At 38.1% G+C, this 18837-nt stretch overlaps 1 long non-coding RNA gene across 1 annotated transcript; it reads right to left on the bottom strand.

The window, feature by feature from the left end:
- Positions 1-16507: 16507 nt before the first annotated feature.
- LOC136205354 (uncharacterized) lies at positions 16508-18264 on the bottom strand. Its single transcript, XR_010675915.1, has 3 exons — positions 18181-18264; positions 17285-17353; positions 16508-16740 (listed from the first exon to the last, which is right to left on the bottom strand). It is a non-coding gene; the product is annotated as an uncharacterized lncRNA (long non-coding RNA).
- Between the last annotated feature and the right edge of the window lie 573 nt (positions 18265-18837).

Below are 18837 nucleotides of genomic sequence, written 5' to 3'. Positions count from 1 at the left end.
AATTTACCAAATAAAAATTAATTGGACACTTCAATACGTATTTTTTATTTCCAATCAATACATAATTTATCTATAATTAATATTTATTATAATTTACGTATAATTAAATTTACGTTCTAAAAGGTAAATAAATATAATTTACCAAATAAAAATTAATTGGACACTTCAATACGTATTTTTTATTTCCAGTTAATACATAATTTATCTATAATTAATATTTATTATAATTAAAAAAATAAAAAAATAAATCTATTTTTTCTAAAGGAAAACAGGTAGCCTACCCGTTTTCACCTAGGCAAAACGGGTAGGCTACCCTATTTTGCCTAGGCAAAACGGGTAGCCCACCCGTTTGGCCTAGGCAAAATAGGGTGGGCTACCCGTTTTGCCTAGGCAAAATAGGGTAGCCTACCCGTTTTGCCTAGGTGAAAACGGGTAGTTCATGCTATCGGTCCATGGACCGGACCGTATGGGCTACCCGTTTAGTGCAAATTCAACGAAAAAAAAAATTCCGTTTCAAGTTAAATTCGTTAAATTTCAGATTATTGGTAAATACGAAACTTAGATGTTCAATTATTTTTCCTTGTTTTGGAAGCACGATTTTTCTTCGTGGTTGAGAGAATTTCATTTTTTGAATGAAAAATGAAAAGGGCAAAAATGTCAAACAGGAGGCGATGGTAAGGAAAATAGGGGCGACGAATAGCAATCCACAAAAAAAGAGCAGCTGGCTTCGGTTGTACGAGTAAAATCCTTAAATCATTTTGTCAGTTTTTTAAATAATGTTCCATTTTTTAAGGGAAAATTACAAAACTGGGTCAAATTGGAGACCCATTTACATATTTAACCCATTTATTCAACCTACTATATATCTAGACTGATTTTGTGTGACTTTCCCATAATACCCTCAATATTTACGCGTGTCTCGTCCCTTCCCGTCTGACTTCGCAGATTCCATATTATGCGAAGCCTGTGAAGCTAATGTTTGGGTTTATATGCGAAGCTTGCGAAGCTAAAGTTTGGTTTACTTGATTAATTTAGTTCGCATATGCGAAGCCTGCGAAGCTAAAGTTTGGTTTACTTGATGAATTTAGTTCGCATATGCGAAGCCTGGATATGTTTTGAAGCTAATTCGCGAAGCGGTATATAACAAAAAATGGCAAACAACGACATATTCTAATATTAAAATCATAACATTATCAAAATTTACAACAAGATTGCCACAATAACAATATTAAAATCACAATAACATCAACATTTACAACAAGGTTGCCACAATAAACTCCTAACAAAGCACTTCAAAGTGAACCTAACTAATCCGGTACTAATTTTAAATCGGATGAATAATCTTGGTGTGCACCGTGGGACACATCCATCCCAAAAGGTCTGGACTTCCATTTCTCATCCCAAAAATGGCAATCCAGACCTTTTGGGATGGACGTGTCTCACGGTGCACACCAAGATTACTCATCCGATTCAAAATTGGTACCGGATTAGTTAGGTTCACTTTGAAGATTGGCATCATGGGATGGACGTGTCACATGGTCCACCCCAAGATTGGCACAATCTCTCCTAACTAACTATTTCAGGAGTGAATGTGTCAATCTTGAGGGAAGTTCATCCCTATACAGGAAGGAAAATCATCTCCTCTACAGCCCAGTACGCCGCCTTCCAGAAAGGGATGTTACGTATTCAACCATCTACAGAAAAAATTAATCGTATTAGACAGCGACAAAGACGATTTTGGCTTCGGGAAATGAGGATTAGCAAAACATGTGAATGTAAATGTGCAGGAAAAGAGGTGATTTTATTCGCTAATCGATTTTTTCGCGAGGTATGCGATGTCTGAAACGTGACGATCTACGTCGCATATCGATGCTTTCGCGAAGTCTGCGAGGACTGAAACGTGAGGATCTATTCGCAAACTTCGCGAACTAATCGATTCGCGAGGTAGATCCACACGTTTCAGACTCTTTCTCTTCGCAGATCTTCGCGAAATCATCGATTGAAGAACTAGATCGTCACTTTCCAGGCTCTTTCTCTTCGCAAAGCTTCGCGAAACCATCAATTCACGAAGTGTATTCATGAAAAAACGTAGAAAAAACAACAGATACTTACATTTTTCGCCCATTTCACCCCAAAAGCGACAATAACAATATGATAACATGGGAAAAACGAAGGAAATAACGTAGAATAACCATTTCCAACATGGTAACAAGAAGAAAGAAACCAAGTAACGAACAAGAAGATGAAGAACCATGGCTTCGTTTTCTAGGGTTAGGAAGTTGCAGAATCAAGAGATGAATAGAGGAAAAAGAGAAATTCATTGTGATTTTGACGAAATGGTGCAGATTTCGTGCAATTTAAAGGAAGAAAGGAAGATCAAAAGTCTTCAAATCATTAATGCAGGAGCCAACTTTTCGCGTAACCAAGGAGATAGGGGGAGCGAGCGGCCGTTCACGATGTGGTGGGAAGTGGGAAGGTTATGGGTATTATGGGAAAGTCACACAAAATCAGTCTAGATATGTAGTAGGTTGAGTAAATGAGTTAAATATGTAAATGAACCTCCCATTTGATCTAGTTTTGTAATTTTTCCATTTTTTAATCCTATAAATCGGTAAACCCTAATTAGTTAACATGTTGACTCTGTTTGATAAATAGATGTTATTGTATTAGTTAATAGCTCACAATAAATAATTTATTTGGAGTTGAATGATAATAATTAGAGGTAAAAAAACAATAAGCTAATTGAAAAACTTTTAAAACTAGTTTTTTTTTAAATTAGTTTTTTGAAGTTGATAAGTTTTTTTTAACTTTTTTTTTATCAAACACCACTATTAGAGGTTTGACTAGTCAAACTTTTTAAAATGGTTCAAACTTCTAATTTTACTTTAAAAACTCCGGAAAACTAATAATGTGTAAATATAAAATAACAATACGACACAAATTAAATTGTATAAATATTATAGATTGGTCTTTCCAATATCAAATTTTATTTAACTTTCATATATATGAAAACGATGAAGATGATAGGATGGATGGACAATCATAGATGGAGAATCGTCTAAATCAACAAAATGTATCCTGTCAAAAAAAAAAAAAAAAAAACTTTGAGATGAATTGGTCACTTTCTTTTTCTTCCTTTCTTATTTCAACATATTAAACTTATAATTTTTTTTTATCATATTTAACTCCTAATGAATTTTGAACATTAATTCAATTAACCGAGCGTTATCTCTTTCGTTTTGTGTGATGTAGCTATACAAAAATTGTAAAACATTTCATAATAATGTAAAAAATACAATTTCAAAGATAACTAACTAATTTAATAAATTTAAATTTAATTTATTAATAATTAATTTGTAAAATTGCATGTCTGTTTTGGACATTTGAAAAAGAGAAGTCTGTCATTATTGGGAGGATGTAAAATGCCACACTAGAAATAGAAACCTCTAGAACTTGGTTTCTTCGATTGGTTAATTCCATTTATAGGACCATTCACTCCACTCCACTCCACTCCCAGCATTAAGATAATAATAATATGGACAAACCCATCCCATTATGTTTTGTAATTGACCACTAATTATGTCCTTTACGGCACCGTTTGAAAGGAATGCTAATTTAACCTCATTAAGGAAAGTATGCTTGGTGGCCATTTTGTTTAGGTTAATTTAATACATATGTTACATGTGGGGCAGTTTGTGTAGGTAAGTAGGATAAGATAAAGTCACGTCCATCATCAACTTTTCACTAACTTTTCAAAATTATTATATTACAAAGTTTAAGATTAATTTGTGTCATGTCGGATATTTCGAGTGGGTTATCTTTGATGGTATCCGACCCGATTGAATAAAAAGAAGCGCTCTTTTCCATGGTTAAATTGAGAAATTAAATTAGTGTTTTTTGGATTAAAGAGGAATGTCAGTTGGAGCTTGGCCGTTTGGCCAAGCATCTATTTCACATTCTTAATTGAGAACTCCTACACATGTCACCACTGTCGAGTAACGAAGAACTATTAAAAATATAATTGGAGATTTAAAAAGTTATTCTTTTTCATTTAGAAATATCTTAGTAGAACATATAATTACTATAAATTCTAGAATGCAAGAAATTCTTTGAAAGTGGGAAATGCTAGATGATGAAGATATGTATCATTATTTGAAATTAACTTTTTCAAATTATACAAGATTTAGGGCATCTCCAAGAGCTCTCTATTTTTAGAGAGCCCTTGAAAAATCCAGCTCCAGCTTGCGGCATCTTTACCGCAAGGCAAAATAGTATTTTATTTTTTTATTATTATTTTTTTTAAATCTGATTTAGTTTATTTATTTTGTGTTATAGTGTTTTGTTTTATAGATTATTTATTTTATGTTATTTGTTTTGTTTTAAATATTTGTTTTTGTTTTAAGTATTAATTTCATGTATATTTATTTTTTTTACATGTATATTTATTATTTATGTATTATTTTTAGAAGTATTTGTGTTATTTAATTTTTAATTGTAGTGTTATTTGATTTTTTTTGGTAGATAACAGACAAAACAAGAACAAACAGCAACAGAGCCGAAAAAAATCAAAAAGCCAGAAGCCTCAAACAGCGCTTGCCTGCACGATCTTCATAAAGAAGATGAGATAACAAGGTAGGAGCTGTCTATAACACCGTAATACCTGGCGCCAGACCGATAGTAGAACGGGCAAGGAAATTTGCACACTTATTACACTCCCTATAGATGTGGCACACCACAATATTCTCAAACTGAGACATAAGGGATTTAATATCCCAAATTAAAGCATGAGCAGGGTGATGAAGAGGCGTATCTGAATTAACCAAACTAACCGCCTGAAGACAGTCAGACTCCGCAATCAACCTCCGACAATTAGAATCCAACGCTAACTTAAGACCAACATGTATCCCCCACAGTTCAGCAGTTAAAATATCACCCTGACCGATATTTTGAGTAAACCCCCTACACCAGTTCCTCGAACTATCTCTAATCACGCCACCTGAAGCAATCTGATCCGTCGAAACATTAGAGGAGCCGTCCACATTGAGTTTAAACCAGTCCTTATCCGGTTTTTGCCACTGAAGCAATTTTTGCCTGCCTCCCCCTACAGTCAACTTCGGCCAGACCTCCCAAGCCGCAGTAACACCATCCAAAGTTCTATGGATCGAAGCAATTCGATCACCCGGGATACCTTCACCATTACAAAAGATCTCTAAGTTCCTCCAAGTCCAAAGTTTATGAACCGTCACAACAAAAAGACTCACCCAGTTCTGAATCCCAAACATTTCATCAGAACCCACCATACAGTCAATAAGCCAAGATTCTTTAGCCATCTCAAAGAACCACCCCACGAACTCGGTGGAAGAAGCCCCTGCCAAATAAGAACACTCACAGGACAGTCCCTGAGCACATGAATAATAGACTCAGGATCCCTATGGAAAATAGAACAAACATCCACCTCACTCAAATGTCTTCTTTTCCGCTCCAAATTGGTGAGAATCCTGTCATGAAGACACAGCCAAAGGAAAATCCGGATACGATGAGGGACTTTAATCTTCCAAACCGCATCAAACCGAGCATCCACCTCCGCACCACCACGATCAGCAATCAAAAGAGAATACGCATCCTTACAAGTAAAATTACCATTAGAAGAATTAACCCATCTAGGCATGTCCCGTATGTCCGAATCACGAGCTGTAAGTATACATCTCAGACGCAACAATGTAGGGATATCAAAATAGTGCTCAATTTTACACCAATTCCAACTTCCACTATCATCAAACACATCACTCACTCGCCAATTGAGGTCCTCATCCTCCACCCTACGCACAGCCAACTCACGAAGATAGAAAAAACCCAGCCACCTATCATCCTAGAATGACGTAGATTTTCCATCTCCTATACTCCAGACCAGACCCTTAAAAAACAATCAAAGACCGATTGTAAACTATAACAAATATGGGATCAACGACTGGCAATTGAAACCGAGCCCCCAAAAATAAGATCCTTCCTATATTTTGTAGACAGAACTCTTGCCCAGAGTGCGTGGGGCTCTTTCCAAATCCTCCAGAGAAGCTTAAGAAGGAGAACCACATTCGAATCAACTGATTTCCTAACACTAGTCCCCCCACACCTCTTCGTCTTACAAACCGAATCTCAATCAACTAAATGGATTTTTTTATTCTCCCTTGTATGGCCCCAAATAAAAGTTCTATTCACTTTATCAATCCTACGCAAATCCCATTTAGGGAGCATATTTGTTTGCATCACATGATTAGCAACCGTCGAGGTGACAGACTGCACAAGCGTAATCCTCCCGACCAGAGAAAGATTATTAGCTTTCCAAGCATTCATTTTAGAACTAATACTATCCACAGTATCCCTGAAGCTATTCTTATCCACTCTTCCTCCTAAAAGAGGAACACCAAGATACTTTCCCAAGCAATTAGTTAAAGGGATAGAACACGACAAACTTAACCTACGCGCAAGGTTATTAGAGACGTTTTTAGACACCATCATTCTAGACTTTTAGTGTTATTTGATTTTTAATTGTAGAAGTATTTATGTTATTTAATTTTTAATTGTAGTGTTAATTGACTTTAATAATAAAATATTTAAAGAGTAAGTAAAATAGAGTAGATGGTTGGAGAAGTTTTACTGTAGCAACTCTATATTTAAAGATAGAGTAGAGAAAAATGAAGATAGAGTAGGTAAAACAGAGTGCATGGTTGGAGATGGCCTTAGTGGGCTTCTCGTTTTAATTTGAAATATGTATAAAAAATATAAAAACCTTATCCAACAGTTTGTAGAAGAATATATTGCTTGGAGTACGAGGAAAACTACCGGTGCTTCGATTGATTTGTCCACTCGAAAAGGTCATCATATAATATTAGGAAACCCATTACCCAAAGTACATTACAAACCAGAACTAGAATTAAGGAAAATATTAGTTGAGTCTATCCCAATTCAAATAAGACGTAGATTAACTCATTAGTGGTTTATATGTTTGTTGTTGTCTTATAACATTGTGAATTTATAATATTGTTTGTAATAATATTTGTTTTTATTAAATCCCATATTTGTTATGGATGATTTATTTTTTTTACATTATTGTAAAAAAGGTGATACGGATCGGTAGTCAAGTGAGGATTTTAACCTTAAATCCACAAAAAATACTTCTTCTCAAGCCTAGCTTCAATGAGTGAATCTCAAGTTAAGAACAATAACTCCAATGGAGGCTAGGTTTTTTTTATTAATTTCATAAAAGTTTTCTTTAAATACAAAGATGAGGTTTATATACCTCTCCTAACTTAGTACAAAAGAACCAACTATCTAACTAGGGTCACAATGTAAAAGACAAGTAATAGGGTAAATAAGGAAGGTGGCGGATGATGACATTTAAGTAATTAAACCTAAATGGAAAAACAGTGATTATATGAAGGGCAAAACATTAAAATCATGAAAAAAGACAACAAAATGGGGCGTTGTCTCAAAACTCGGAGTGCTGGAAAAGCAGCCCACACACCAAGTTAACTAACCCAGATGGCATGTGAGTAAAGTGACACACTGAGTGGGAGAGTGGCACGACGTGTGGCTGATGTTCTGCCCGTCATCGTGCGAAGTCCGTTTTTCCCCAACTCCAACAACAACCTCACACAGTGTGTGACTTGACTAACACACCGTGTGAGGAAGATTTTCTCATTGGTCTCCCTTCGCTCCCACTCTTGCTCTAACTCAGGGTCTCGTGTCACAGATGCCCATATCAAAAGGAATTAAAGTTTATTTAACTTAAAAAAAAGTATGATTTTATATTAATTAGTTAAGTAATTAATAAACAATATTGGAATTTTGGAAGATGATGGTTGATTATATCAATTTTTCGATTCTAAATTCAATACGTGGTTATTAATTTGATAATTAATTTTATGATAAAGAATATGATGTATGTCTTAAGCATTAATACGTGTATGTATGTCTATATATTTTGTTAGATATGGCAAGTGCATCTAGAAATATAGTGACTGAGCTGAATAAGGGTGAAAAACTAAATGGTGATAATTATGAGATATGGAGCATGAAAATATAATATGTCCTAGAATGAATCCTTCAGGGTTTGGGCTTCACTTGCGCGAGGAACGGTCTCTAGGATAACTCAACACACAAGTCAGTATTAACTCTAGAGAGAGAAAGTATGTAGACCTTCTTATTGGGGATTGAGGGCTTTATATAGAGCTGACTGACTAGGTCGGGTCCACTCCATGGGTCTATACCTGGTTTGTCCTTTCTGGACCGGTTCCTTAAATGTGCTTATGCTAGGTTTAGTAGGCTTGGCCCACATGTCTTATCAAGTAGCCCCCCCCTTTTTTTAACGAGACACAGCCTTATGTGAACCATTTGATGTGAGCTGCTATTCAAAAGTCTATGCTTGCTTATCGCAACTTTGGTGTTGATTTTGAAAAGGTCGATGTGATATTTCTGATTAAGTATTGGCGAAGTGAGGTTCAAGGCATAAGTTGGAGGATCGTTCATGGGATAGTTACATGTTTTTAGAGGGTTCGTTCATCGAATGGTTGGTAATGGATGAGGGGACCATCTACAGAATGGCACAACAATTTACTTGATGAGTCATCTGTAGGATGAACCAAAGGTTCGATCGATGGGTCCTTCATGGAAGAGGCGATATCATATCTATGGGATCATTCACATAATGATGGGAAAGTTTGCTTGTTGAGTGGTTTGCTGAATGAACCGAAGGTGTGACCGATAGGTAGTTCACAAAACGACGTGATAGCATATTTGTAGGATCGTTCATGGAACGATAGGAAAGTTTACTTGATGACTGGTCCATGAAACAAACCGGAGGTTTGACCGATAGGTCGTTCATGGAACAAGGTGATATTATACTTGTGGGATTGTTCACGGAATGATGTGAAGGTTTACTTATTGAGTGGTCCACAAAATGTGTCGGAGAGTGGTGGGGGACATCTGTGAGGAATTGGAAGAGTTTCTTAGGGCGCTGCAATGATGGTTCTAACAAGCATTAAATAAGGCGTGATGTCAATGACTGTTCATCTTTCCAAGTGTCGATTCGTGCCTGGGAGAGAGAATTTTTGGCGTTTCTTTATGTTATTTTTCTTCTATAAAAGGGGCTTGCTTTGAATTTCTGAGGGTTCTTCCTTTTGGAAAAATTCTCATATATTCCTTTGCAAAGAGACTTTTGCTTCCTTTGTGGTGCCTGCAATTTCATTCGAAAGTTTTCATGTGTGTCCACTAGTTCGTTTGGAGGTGCTTATTGGCAAAGAGAAATTTTCTTGAGACGTTCGGTTGGTCTCGCTTACTAGTGGAGAGGTTAGGTCCATCTTCCTGAAAGCTTTCTTTTGGTGCATTTATCGAATTTTTAAAGTCTGCAGTAGTTGTGTTGGGGAGGGGGTGGAGTGTTTGCTCTGATTAGTATGTCTGCTGAGTCAAGTCTGGGACCGTGGCCATTGTTACCCTTGGGGATTTTATGCTAGTCGATTCCAGTCGAGTCCATTAGAGAAATCAAAATGCTCATGGGGTTAAGTCAACTAGGCAGGGTATTTCAGGAGTTAAGAAACCTCGAGTGCGAAGCACTCCGGCTGTGAAGTTGCCTTTTTCATTTTCTAGCCCCGTAGGTGGTGTGAGGCCGAGTACACTTGAGTTTATTGTAAAAGTGGCCGCCTACCTGGTGAGTGACGGTGAGACATTAGGGAATCTTTATGAATGATGAGGAAATGTATGGCCTCGAGGTGCTGGGGCACCAGGGTCAGATGGTGCCTATTACAATATGGCTATCAGGCCAAAGGTGCGAAAAAGTAGGGGACTGGAGGAGGCGCATATCGTCATTGTACAGAAGGATCTAGGGGCGCTGTTGGTATTGTATCGGCTTAGAGAGTTGTATGTGCTGATTGATCTAGATGAGGTGCGGAGGGTGAATGATCCTATGGCACCTCATGAGATGATCATTTGTGAGGAGTAGTTAGAGGCTGGGATGCACTTGCCGCTGCTTCATTTCTTTATGGAGTTGATGCGGGAGTTAGATTTGTGCCCCGGACAGATAGAACCCAATGAGTGGCGAATGATGGTGGGGTTCTATTCTTTATGTTGTTCTTCTGGTTATCGAGGACTGATGCGCCTCACGGCGTTGGTACCGCAAGGCTCACTAAGGGATAAGTGTACCCCGTCGTTATCAAATAATAAAATCTGGACAAGTCCAGGTATCGAATCCACAGGATTTATTCCTGCAAGTATCGAGCTACTTGGTCTCAGGTGTTATCTAGGCTATGGGGGGTTTGATAGGGGTCAAAAACCCCTATCTTTGGGTACGGTTTTTGGACGGGTTTTAGCATTATTTAGTTAATAAGCGAGCATTTCTCGCATTTAAATGCTTTTGTGTGAGTTAGTTAACAATTGGAAACGTTTTATTTATTTTTCGTTGTTTAGGCTCGTTTTATGACCAATCTAGGAAATTACGGCCAAAATAGCATGCATAGTATAATTCCATTATCTTTTGAAGCTAATTGGTCCGTCAAAAGTCGCACCAAACGAAGCGTTTGCTCAAAATAAGCGATTGACGGATCAATTTAGCCTTTGGACTAATGTTATCTGGAGTTTCTATACGTGCGCAGGTGTAAGTTCGGGCGAAAAAGGGCTTCGACGGCATTCAGCAAGCATCAAGGGCATGCCGGGCGAAAACGCTCGACGAGCGGGCCTCCGTAGGCCATGCCTGCTCGCCGAGCAGGCCCCTGGAGGCCTACTCGCCGAGCAGGCCATGCCTGCTCGCCGAGCAGGCCGCCAGGCGCCTGCTCGGGCGAGGAGGAGCCTGCTCGTCGAGCAGGCCACCAGGCGCCTGCTCGGCGAGCAGGGCGCTGCTCGTCGCGAGTAGCCCTGCTCGCCGAGCAGCTCGCCCTGCTCGGCGAGCAGACCTGCGAGAATTGGTCAAAAAGACCAATTCCGCCCCCACGAAGCCACGATGGACCCCACAACTTCCTACACCAATAAGGACATGAAAATAGGTCAAAAAGAGGGCCGAGCCACGCCTATAAATAGAGTTTTTCCAATGTAATTTAGATATCTTTTATCTTTGTAATTTTCTTAGTTTTTCCTCTTGAGAAATCCTCTCCACCTCCTCCATATCCTTCAAACCTTCATTGAAGACACCTCCGAAGCTCCGTTCATCGAGGATTGCTCAAGCTCCATCCTTAAGTCCTAGAAAGACGCCTGCATTGGTAGACAGGTTCCCTGAAAGGGATTTTTCTTCTTTTACATTCTGTCTAGCCTCTGATACATGTTATGAATTCTAGGCTTATTGTAACTTCGTGACAATATTTCCATCTTTGATATATATTATAGTTCTTGTCCATTCAATTGTTTTAATGTTTTAATCTTTGTCTTACGCTTTGTCTGATTGGTTTAACTCATTCGATAATCCCAAAATCAAGTTGGCACATATTGCGAGCTGAATCTGACCTAGTCAGTGCCTATAGGATTGACGACCCTATAGAAGATTAAGCCCAAATTGCTGAGCCTTAGAGCTAGTTTCGGCCTTACAAGGGAATCACGAACTAGGAACTTTAGGAGGATAGGTCGGGTTAATCGCCTCGGACACAAGTGACTTAGGTTTTAATTCAATTGCTTAAACAATCTATTTTCATTATCATCGTATCCCTTCATGTTCCTTCGGATAATTGCATCGGTAAAAGATCACTTAGGGGTAGAGTAACTTAATTAGGCGTAGAATAACTTAGTTAGAATCAGATAACTTAGCTAGAAATAGTATCATTCAACCTAGGAGTAGATTAATTTAGCAAAACCAACTCAAAACCCCCTAAGCCTAGATAACACCTGAAACCAAGTAACCCGATACTTGCAGAAATAAATCCTGTGGACGATAACCTGGACTTAACCAGAAATTTATTACTTGATAACGACGGGGTACACTTATCCCTTAGTGAGTTCTCATCTCTAACTTAGGTGAGGGCGCATCAAGTTTTGGCGCCGTTGCCGGGGATTTATTTCTTCTGCAATATCGAACCAAAGGTCGATTTGTTAGTTTAGGCATTCTTTGTGAATATTCCTTGTTAATATCATTTATACTTGTATACTTGTTTATAATAACTATACTTGTTTATAATGATAATACTTGTTCATATGTATCTATACCGTTTATACTTGTTTATATACACTTGTTTATACATACTTATTTATGATAACCATCCTTGTTTATACTTACGCTTGTTTATATTCGTTTGTACGAACATGTAGTTATACTTGTCAACTTCATCTATACGTGTCTGTATGTGTTTATTTATACCGTCTTATACTTGTACAAAACTATGAAACCTTGTATGATGTGTATGATTTCCCTTCCGCTTTCATTTATTTCTGTATTTATCTTTTCTCAGCGTATGCCTACGAGATCAGCGAAAATACCGTGTGTCCCTCTTAACCCTGAAATTGAACGTACTCTTCACAGGAGCAAACAAATCGGAAAGCTGAAGCAAGACGAGATCATCGAGCCTATCAAGATGACTGACAATGAATGGAACAATGAACGGAATACTGAGAACACCGGGCCACAAAATGACACTCGTCTGATGAGTGAGATCCTGGCACCAGCATTTGTCAGGCATTGCCGCTCCAAACATTCTGGCTAATACATACGAAATCAAGTCCGGTATAATTCACTTGATCCAACAGACCGGATTGTTTGGAGGAGAAGCACATGAGAGCCCGAATGATCATCTGGATCGCTTCCTAATGTGCGCAAACACCGCAAGAACAAATGGGGTTCCCCAAGATGCTGCTAGACTGAAATTGTTCCCGTTCTCTCTGACCGGGCAAGCTTTGGAATGGCTAAGAACACTGGAGCCCGGTTCAATCACGACTTGGGCAGGGTTGGAGAAGGAATTCTTGTCCTACTACTTCCCTCCCTCGAAGACAGCAATGCTCAGGGGTGAGATCACATCCTTCCACCAACCCGAGCACGAAGCGCTCCATACATCTTGGACCCGATTCAGAAAAATGCTGCGCATGTGCCCTCATCATGACATACCCAAGCATCAGTTAGTAAGCGTCTTCTATCACGGACTGACACCCACCAATAGAGCTATTGTAGATTCCGCAGCGGGTGGAGATTTGTTTAGAAAGACAGCAACAGAGGCATATGACATGATTAATGAGCTGGCCAGAAAGAGTGTGCAGTGGCAAGAACAGAAGCTCGCTGGCCCCACAAGGCAGCGGGTATTTGCTGTGGAAGAACAGGAACAAAATCTAGTTGTTGCGGATTTGAGTAGGAAGATGTACGTACTGTTGGCTAAGCTTAGCCAACCTCCCACCTGTGTGCACTGTGGCGGCGACCACCATGGAAAGGATTGTCAAGCAGGTAGCCCTTTCGCTGGAGATGGGGTGGAGATGGTCAACTATGTTGGGGGGCAGCCGAGATACAATCAGAACTATAACAACTCCAACCCCAACAACTACAACTCCTACAACAACAACAATGGCAACTACATGAGGCCTCAACACCCGAACCTCTCTTACGGGAATTCAAATCAAAATGTGCTTCGACCTCCCAGCGGTTTTGTTCAGGAACATAGAGATCAGAGGCTTGGCATGCCCCCATATCAACAGCAGAACCAAGGGCCAATGCAACCTCCTAAGGAATCTGACGAGGTGATCACTCTTTTGAAGGAGATCTCGGCTAGGCTTGCCAACAACGAAGCCTTCTGCAAAGATTTGAGCAATCAGGTAGCTCAGATCAATAGGGGCAGGCAGGAAAGGCCACAGGGTTCTCTCCCAAGCACAACGGAGAAGAATCCAAAGATCCTGAGAAAGGATTGAGTAAGAGGGAGAAATCGGGTTCTCCTCGGTTTAAATTCAAAGCTTGAACAATTTAATTCTGCATTCCCTTTTCTTTTATTTTTATTTTTTGTTAATTTTGGTTGATTGAATTCTAATCTCGTTTGTCCTTTTTAGTTACATTGTCAAGCTTTGTTCCCCCACACTTTATTCGGAAAAAAAACGAATTTCGCCCAACCCAGGCGAGTCAGGCGCTGCCCAGCTCGCCGGGCTGGTCGGCCGAGTCAGCCAGCTCGGCCGACACGGGCTGTTCAGGATTTTAAAATCCCGAACCAAAAAGAAAGAGAGAAGAAAGAATAAGAAGAAGAAAAGAAAAAGAATAAGAAAAAAAGGGGGGGGGGGGGGACTCATCATCCCCTTCCCCACCTTCTTCTTCCCTTCTCTCTTCTTTCTTTTTCTTATTTCTTTCTTTCTTCCTTTCTTCTTCTCTTTTCCCTTCAAAAACCTAAACTCCCAAATCCACCACACTAACCCGAATTCAAGATATAAGGTATGAATATTTACCCATTTTTGATTTCTAACATGTTTCTAGGCTTAGATTTTAGCTTAGGGTGATAATTTTTGAGATTTAAAGAAAAACCTAAGTTTTAGGTTTCTCTCTCTTTTCTCAAATAAATCTCTTGTTTACTTTTAATTCTTGATTTTCTTGCAACTTGTGTTAACATCATGATTGATTTATGGTTTGGGTGTGATTTCTATTCTCAATTTGTGAATATTTGGAGAAATTGCTCAATTTGGGTAAAATCTCCATTTTAGCTCAAAGTTCAACTATTCAATTTATAGTTAAAAACTTGCCAATAGAGTTATGAATTGCATTCTTACTATGTTTTAGTCATTGGGCATCTCCAATTTTGCATGAATTTGTGAATTCCGGGTAAAACACTTAGGGACCAAATACTTATGGTTTTAGTCCCTAAGTTCCTAAAACTATGGTTTATGCCTATGAATGGTTTATTTGGGGTGTATGTTCAAAATTGTAAATATGTCCTAACTTGTCCATTTTTGGTCTATTCCTCAGGAACCATGGGTAAGAAAGGCAAAGCCAAGGTCGCAGTTGAGAATGAAGCCGAGTCTGAGGTCGAGTTCAGCGACAGCCTCCAAGCTAAGTATGATCCACCCTTTGGGCTTGTTGATGAACGTGAGGGGGTATTGTATGATAGATTTTCCAAGCAAGAACTTGCTACCCATATAGTTGTTGATCAAACATATTTAGCGTCTATAGGCTTGAAAAAGGATTTCAATGAAATCCTCAAATTCCACGGCTGGTATAGACTAGCCACAAAACAGACCCCAGTTTATCACAACTTCACTATGGAATTTTTGACTACTTGGAAAAAAGAGTTACCCTCGGGCTGTGGTAAGCATTCTTTTAGACTGAATGGTAAACCTTACCGCCTCAGTGATACCACACTAGCAGCCCTGATGGGAGTCTATAACAACCCAGAGGCAATCTCAGATTTTGAGAAGCCCATGACAAAAGATATGGCCTGGGAACAATTAACAGGCATATCGGAATTTGACTCCCAGACTGCTAGCCCAGTCGCTCTCTTGGACCCACTCCTCAACCTTGTTCACAAGTTTGTGGCTCACAACTTGTTGGGCAAAAACGAGAGCAATAAAGTCTCAAAGACAGAATTGCTCATACTATGGTGTGTGGCCAACCACAAACACGTGAATAATGTCAAGACCATCTTTGAGGGCTTCTCAAGCCAAACGAGTAGAAAACGCGGTTCCCTTGGCCTTGGACACTTAGTTACCAACCTACTTGAGAGCCAATTCAAAAACTTGGACATTCAAGAAGTTGCTTTTTACCCTACTTTGCTTAACTCCAAGTTTTTGGGGAGATCTACTTTTCATGAAGTCTTAAACAGGAACCCAACCGAAGGAGCAAGCTCTAGCAGAGGGGGACGGAAAAGAGCACGGATTCCACCACAGCATAGGGACGAGGGACCTGAGGGAGAAGAACCTCCGATAGCAGGAGACCAAAGGGAAGACCAAGCACCGGGGACGGAGGCCCAATTCCAAGCCATCAACACCATGATGGCAGAAATGCGAGACCTGAACCTTCGGACATTCAACACTGTTCAACAAATGGACCATCGGTTCACAACCTTCGAACAGAACATGGACTGGAGGCTCACAGGCCTTGAATATGTAGCGTCAGACTACTGCGAGCGCTACAACATGCCATGGCCACCTCCCCCGGCCGATCAGTAAGTTGTCTTCTCCACCCTAACTCTTTATACTCGTACTTCATGATTTGTGATGCAATGTTGGAACTTATTGCATACTTTTAGTGTGAGGAGGAGGGGTAGACAAACTTACAAAAATTGTATAATTTTAAATTTTTGTTGCGTCGTGTCTAGTTTAGTTTAGCGTTTTTGGGTTTTGTTTATGTTTTTCAGTTTTAGGACCTAAAACCGTGAACCTCCTTCGAATCTAAACTTCGTTATTTGTCCTTGAGGGCTGAGAACCGAATCTAAAATTGCATGACAACTAGTTTAGGTGTAGGACACAACCCTTGTATCTGTAAAAGCATGAGCTAAGGTGTAACACCCTATACGTATAATTTTTTTTCTAGACTATTCATTGGATAAAGTATTTATTTTAAACTGAGACTATTCAGTAGACAGAAGCATTTATGAATGCTTATACCCGTAGTAATATAGAACACATACACGTTAAGTATACATATGTATTTATACACAAAGTTACAAACTTATTTAGTCCAAAAGTTTACTTATACTACATGCTTGTGAGGAGAGGAGAGAGAATGAGGTGGAACACAGCCAACCGACCTTTCATCCATGCTATCTACAATATCTGACCTTCTAGAGACTCTTGTTCATCTACTTCATCAACCAACTGAAAAATTTAGCGATTTATATGAGTCGCCACTCAGTGAATATAAACAATCAATGAATTATAATCACATACACATACACACGTACAAATTCATGCATATGCAAATGATAAACCTTTTATTAATTTTGTCGTGACACCACCAGCTAGACACTTCCCGGGATCAAGTAGCAGGTAAACGGTAACACATGTATTGCTGTACAGCCTTGTAATCTCATAATTCGACCTTTCGGTCCATGTAATCAAGTAGTCCATGTGAATGACCATATAGGTCCAAGTAGTCCGTATATCTGACCATATAGGTCCAAGTAGTCCATATAATCAAGTAGTCATAAGTGCCTAGACTGGTATGTCACAACGTTATTTACGTTTTATGCAACATGTACACATACTTTGCATTTAAATCATTCCATCACAAGTAATTCAATCAAGTATCAATTCACATCAACATAGCAAAACAATTCATAATATCACAAAGTATCAATTCATATCAACATTTCAATCACATCTTCAGAAGCCAAAGTATTCATATTATGTTTATACTCACAACTAAGCCGCTAGCTTCATTGACGACGACTTGTACCTTCCTCCGGAATATCTTCAAAGGTTTGAGTACCTATAAGTATAGTTTAATATATGATTAAAGAGACATCATTATTTATTTACCAAATTTCATTTTCTTATTCTTCTTTTATTCCATAAACTTCAATATCAAATAATGTTTCTCAAGGACCCATCAATACCAAAAGTCTTGTAACTCTCTCTATACTAAACCAACTGACCTAATTCTTATTTTGTTGTACTCCTAACTCTTATATGAAGATCATGTTAAAATTTTATCATTTTTACAGAACCACCCAATTTATGGCAAAATTTATTTTGATGTTGTATCTCAACATCAACTCGCCTGTACCAGTTTTGCTAATTTACTCATAACTTAAAAGATATAATTCCAAATGTTCTGATTCTTTTTTGGTAAGAAAACTAGACATACAGAGGTATAACATATCCAAATATCAGAATTTTAGGAGCTCTAAATAATTTACAATAAAATTTACAACCTAACCCTGTTTCAGCATCTATACAACACAGCACACCTACACTTCTTTAGTGAGTTTCTCACTACTTACTTATTCAATACTAACCAAACTTTACAGGAATTTACTAAACACATAAAGGATCAATTTTCATTTTTATACCTTCCTCAAATTCGGAACCTAAGATATCCCAAATTATTCAAGAAGAAACAAATCAAGTACAGATTTCAGATTAGACCTAGTCTAATTGATACTACCATATCTCCTAGGATACTTACCCAAATAATATGAAACGAATTTTCTAGTTTACCTAAGACAAAGACTCAAAAATTTCTCTTCTTCAACTTCCTCAAAATCAGCTTCTAGAAATATGAAATAATTTGTGCAAAAAGATGTCTAAGCATACCTTTCTCTTCTTCTACCACTTCTTCTTCTTCTCTTCTTCTTCACTTTCTCTCTCCTAAAAGTGTTTCTCTCACTAAAGTTCTGGAGAATTCATATGATCATCCATCATATGATCAATCTCAAACTTATCTTTGTGGTTTGGATGTATTTTCCCATTTACCCATACTTAATTTTAGTTATTACTCTTTTATCACCACTATTATTTTCATTAATATTAATATTATTAATATTAATATTATTATTATTATTAGTAGTAGTAGTAGTAGTAGTAATATTAGATCTGAAATTATATATAATTTTATTTAAATTATAAATTTAGCAAATTACACTTTAGTCCTTATATTTTTAAGATTATTCAATTTAGTCCCTATACTTTAAAACACACTTACACATCTATTTCATGTACTTTCACTTATCCTAATATTGTTATTTATATATATTCAGTGATATAATGACATGTAAAATGCAAATATTATCTTCTAATGTTCCTTCTAATGTCATGTAATGCATATGTCTATATGAAATGAAATGCACAAAATTGGGATGTTACATAAGGTTTGCATTTAGACCCTACTGTTGAAGAAATGCTAAAATCATTACTTAGGTAGATAACTTAAGAATTGAAGGCATGTGACGTTAAACTTGAGTTTGGGGAACA

This window comes from Euphorbia lathyris, chromosome 9 (genome assembly GCF_963576675.1).
Source record: "Euphorbia lathyris chromosome 9, ddEupLath1.1, whole genome shotgun sequence".
Taxonomy (NCBI): Eukaryota; Viridiplantae; Streptophyta; class Magnoliopsida; order Malpighiales; family Euphorbiaceae; genus Euphorbia; species Euphorbia lathyris.
This window is presented reverse-complemented; position numbering and strand designations above follow the sequence as displayed.